At 34.8% G+C, this 5000-nt stretch overlaps 5 non-coding genes across 5 annotated transcripts; 2 read left to right on the forward strand and 3 right to left on the reverse strand.

Moving 5' to 3' along the window:
• The first annotated feature begins 396 nt into the window (after nucleotides 1–396).
• Nucleotides 397–469, forward strand: Trnar-ucg. Its single transcript has one exon. It is a non-coding gene; the product is annotated as a tRNA-Arg (tRNA).
• A 383-nt stretch (nucleotides 470–852) lies between these two features.
• Nucleotides 853–925, forward strand: Trnar-ucg. The gene has a single exon. It is a non-coding gene; the product is annotated as a tRNA-Arg (tRNA).
• A 1119-nt stretch (nucleotides 926–2044) lies between these two features.
• Nucleotides 2045–2117, reverse strand: Trnar-ucu. Its single transcript has one exon. It is a non-coding gene; the product is annotated as a tRNA-Arg (tRNA).
• Nucleotides 2118–2319: 202 nt separating this feature from the next.
• On the reverse strand, nucleotides 2320–2392 carry Trnar-ucu. Its single transcript has one exon. It is a non-coding gene; the product is annotated as a tRNA-Arg (tRNA).
• A 563-nt stretch (nucleotides 2393–2955) lies between these two features.
• Nucleotides 2956–3028, reverse strand: Trnar-ucg. The gene has a single exon. It is a non-coding gene; the product is annotated as a tRNA-Arg (tRNA).
• Between the last annotated feature and the right edge of the window lie 1972 nt (nucleotides 3029–5000).

Raw genomic sequence — 5000 nt, forward strand, 5'->3', positions numbered from 1 at the left:
CGCGTGGCAATATAAAACGATAGAAAAAAAATCTATGCCGCAAATTAAGAAAGGAAAAATGTAAAAGAAAAAAAAAAGAAAATAAAATAAATAGATAAATCAATAAAAAAGAGAGAAGAATAAAAACCGCTGGAAACAAAGTCAAGAAGACAAAATAAAATAATCCAGATTAAAGGATAAACAGAAAATCACTTTTCTTCCATATCCGCCTTTTAATTATAATTATCATTATCAAAATATATACATAAACACACATACATACAAAATGGAAAGAAAGAAAGAAAGAAAGAAAGAGGGAAAGAAGAAGAAGACGAAGGGGAAGAAGTAGAAAAATATTAATGTATATGTTTATATACATCAAAGATCAAAGGGATCTAAGTTCAACATTTCAGACATGACCTCGTGGCCGAGTGGATAAGGCACTGGATTTCGGATCCAAGGTTCGCAGGTTCGAGTCCTGCCGCGGTCCATCTCTAACTCTCATTTTCCATGTCTGGTCTTTTTATCAAAATAGAGGGCATTATTTGGCGGCCGATGAATATATATGCAACAAAAAGATAGAAAGAAAAAAGATATTCTAAAATCTCGTCTTGTTCGTTACTTCCCTTGGAATATCATTAAACCTGACTAGCCAAACATTTCCCATATCTACCCTTTAAATGAGAATTGTCATGATTAAACACATGTAAATACACACACACAAAAAAGAAAAAGATAAAATGAAAGAAAGAAGAAGAAGAGAAAGAAGTATATATATATATATATATATATATATATATATATATATATGAACATATATGATCTAGAGTGAGGTGCGCGTACAAAGGGATCTAAGCACACCTACCATGTCATGACCTCGTGGCCGAGTGGATAAGGCACTGGATTTCGGATCCAAGGTTCGCAGGTTCGAGTCCTGCCGCGGTCCAACACACATACACATTTTCATTTCTGGTCTTTTTTTCTTTTTTTTTTTAATCGGCATTATATGTCAACCGCTGAAGAAAAAAATGTAACACAGAGAGAGAAAAAATATATAAATATATATTCCGAAATTTCGTTTTGTTTATTACGTCTCCTGGATATCAGCAAACCTGAACGCGTGGCAATATAAAACGATAGAAAAAAAAATCCAGGCCGCAAATTAAGAAAGGAAAAATGTAAAAACAAATAATAATAATAATAAATAAAATAAATAGATAAATCAATAAAATCGAAAGAAGAATAAAATCCGCTGGAAACAAAGTCATGAAAACAAAATAAAGGATTAAAGGATAAAAAGAAAATCCCTCTTCTTCCATATCCGCCTTTTAATTAAAATTATCATTATTAAAACATATAGATACACACATACATAAAATAGGAAAGAAAGTCGAATAAATACTAAATAAAGAAATTAATAAATATATATAGATATATGCGTGCGCGTGTGTGTGTGTGCGTGTGTTTAATAATAATAGTAATCAATATTAAGACAGACATTGAAAAATGAGAGAGATGAACTGCCGCAGGAATTAAGATTTTCTGTTTTTCTCCTTAATTTTGAGTCTTTTACCTTGTCTTTTTCAGTTCGATTCCTCGAGGTTCCATGGTTCTTTAATTTGTGTATTTTTTGTTTGTTCTTTTGTCTTTTTGCTTTAATTGATTTTCGGCCTAGGTCTTTTTCTCTCTAATTTTATATTACCATCACTTTAGGTGTCCTCGGGTCAAGCATAACCAATCAATAGTATGATGTTTTTTCATTATATAGTTGGTTTTTTTCTTTTTTAATACTTATCGTTAATTTTGAAAACTTAATTTTGACAAAAAAATTTGATTAATGTTCAGGCCTTGATTTGTTTTCTAACTTTTTTTTGACATTCGTTCAGGTATCTGCTGGTACGCCAACAAGCACAACCTATAAACAGTACGAGATATATATATATATTTCTTTCTGTCTTTCTTTCCTTTTTAATACATATTTATTCAACGAAAAAAACCTTCCTGAACGAAACAATCCTTAATTTGGATAAAAAACACCAGACATGGAAAAATGAGAGTTAGAGATGGACCGCGGCAGGACTCGAACCTGCGAACCTTGGATCAGAAATCCAGTGCCTTATCCACTCGGCCACGAGGTCATGTCTTAGTAGTTGAACTTAGATCCCTTTGATCGGGCACCTTATCATAGATAATATATATGCATATACTTTTATATTTTTCTAATTCTTACCCTTCGTCTTCTTCTTCTTTCCCTTTTTCTTTATTTATTTATTCATCGGCCGCCAAATAATGCCCTCTATTTTGATAAAAAGACCAGACATGAAAATGAGAGTTAGAGATGGACCGCGGCAGGATTCGAACCTGCGAACCTTGGATCAGAAATCCAGTGCCTTATCCACTCGGCCACGAGGTCATGTCTTAGATGTTGAACTTAGATCCCTTTGATCTTTGATGTATATAAACATATACATTAATATTTTTCTACTTCTTTCCCTTCGTCTTCTTCTACTTTCCCTCTTTCTTTCTTTCTTTCTTTCTTTCCATTTTGTATGTATGTGTGTTTATGTATATATTTTGATAATGATAATTATAATTAAAAGGCGGATATGGAAGAAAAGTGATTTTCTGTTTATCCTTTAATCTGGATTATTTTATTTTGTCTTCTTGACTTTGTTTCCAGCGGTTTTTATTCATCTCTCTTTTTTATTGATTTATGTATTTATTTTATTATATATTTTTTTTCTTTTACATTTTTCCTTTCTTAATTTGCGGCATAGATTTGTTTTCTATCGTTTTATATTGCCACGCGTTCAGGTTTGCTGATATTTAAGAGACGTAATATACAAAACGAGATTTTGGGATATATATTTTTTTTCTTGCTTTTTGTTACATTTTTTTTTTTTTTTTTTAAGCGGTCGACATAAAATGTCGATTATTGTTTTAAAAAGACCAGAAATGAAAATGTGTATGTGTGTTGGACCGCGGCAGGATTCGAACCTGCGAACCTTGGATTCGAAATCCAGTGCCTTATCCACTCGGCCACGAGGTCATGCTTTTAAAGGTGTACTTAGATCCCTTTGTACGCGCACCTCACTCTAGATCATATATTTTCATATATATATATATATATATATATATACATATATATATATATATATATATATATACACACAGTTCTTTCTCTTATTCTTCTTTCCTCCTTTTTTCTTTTACTTTTTTTTTTTTTTTTTTTTTTGTGTGTGTATTTACATGTGTTTGATAATGACAATTCTCATTAAAAGGTAGATATGGAAAATGTTTGGCTAGTCAAGGGAAGTAACAAACAAGACGATATTTTAGAATATTTTTTTTTTTTCTATCTTTTCGTTTTCTTGACTTTGTTTCCAGCGGTTTGATTATTGATTTATCTATGTATTTTATTTATTTGTTTATCATTATTATTTTTTTTTACTTTTTTCCTTTCTTCATTTGCGGCCTGGATTTTTTTTTTCTATCGTTTTATATTGCCACGCTGTCAGGTTGGCTGATATCCAAGAGACCTAACAAATAAAACCAGATTTTGGAATATACATATTTTTTTCTCACTCTTTGTTACATATTTCTTCAGCGGTCGACATATAATGCGGATTAATTTAAAAAAAAAGACATGAAAATGTGTATGTGTGTTGGACCGCGGCAGGACTCGAACCTGCGAACCTTGGATCAGAAATCCAGTGCCTTTTTTTGTGTGTGTGCGTGCGTGTGTTTGTGTTTGTGCGTGTGCGTGTGTGTGTGTGTGTTAGTGTGTGTGTGTGTGTGTGTGTGTGTGTGTGTTAGTGTGTGTGTGTGTGTGTGTGTGTGTGTGTGTGTGTGTGTGTGCGTGCGTGTGCGTGTGCGTGTGTGTGCGTGTATGTGTTCGTGTATGTATGTTTGTGTGTGTATGTGTTTCTGTGTGTGTGTGTGTGTTTTGTGCGTGTGTGTGTGTTTTTCTGCTGTATGTGTGTGTGTGTGTGTATGTGTGTGTGTTTGTGTGTGTGCGTGTGCATGTGCGTGTGCGTGTGTGTGTGTATGTGTTCGTGTATGTATGTGTGTGTGTGTTTGTTTGTGTTTGTGAGAGTGTTTGTGTGTATGTGTTTGTGTGTGTGTGTGTTTTGTGCGTGTGTGTGTGTTTGTGCTGTGTGTGTGTGTTTGTGTGTGCGTGTGTGTGTGTGTATGTGTTTTGTGCGTGTGTGTATGTTTGTGCTGTGTGTGTGTGTTTGTGTGTGCGTGTGTGTGTGTGTTTGTGTGTGTGCGTGTGCGTGTGTGTATGTGTTCGTGTATGTATGTGTGTGTGTGTGTTTGTGTGTGCATATGTGTATATACATATTTTTCTAATGTATGTACATGTTTTTGTTTTTTTTTATTTTTTTTTCTGATCGTGTTTGTGCGTGTGTGTGTGTATGTATGTGTGTTATTCTCGGCCTACCTCAAACTTGTTTACCTTCAATTTTACCGCTTAGGCTTAAGATTTTCTAATATGCCTTTACGGGTTGCATGTTCGAGGAATTAGATCTATCGTACCCGGATCGGATCTAGGAGTTCGCGATCCTGTCCGACTCTTCTGAGGATCTCCTCGTGGGACACTCGGTCAGTGGAAGGGGAGTGCAACATCCTGCGGTCGAACCCCTTCTCTGCAACCTCTGCATTGCATCGAGCTTCAGGCGTCAGTGTCCAGGAATCGCAACCATGAAGGAGAGTTGACCAGACAAAGGTCTTAACAAGTCTCATTTTTATTTGGATTGAGAGCTTGCGGTCTGTTAGGATGTTCCGGAATTGGGAGAAAGTATATTTGGCTAATCTAATTCAGCGTCTGATTTCCTTCTTGCAACGAGCCTCTGAGGGGACAAGATCTCCTAAACAATTGAAGGAGGGGACCCGTTGGATTTCCGTTTCTCCTTGTTTCATCGGACAAGATGGATGGGATCTCGGACTCTGAAATCACCATGCATTTCGTTTTCTTGCTATTGATAATAATTGATTAAAAGAGAGACACGTAATATGAG

Source organism: Penaeus chinensis, chromosome 37 (assembly GCF_019202785.1).
Source record: "Penaeus chinensis breed Huanghai No. 1 chromosome 37, ASM1920278v2, whole genome shotgun sequence".
NCBI lineage: Eukaryota > Metazoa > Arthropoda > Malacostraca > Decapoda > Penaeidae > Penaeus > Penaeus chinensis.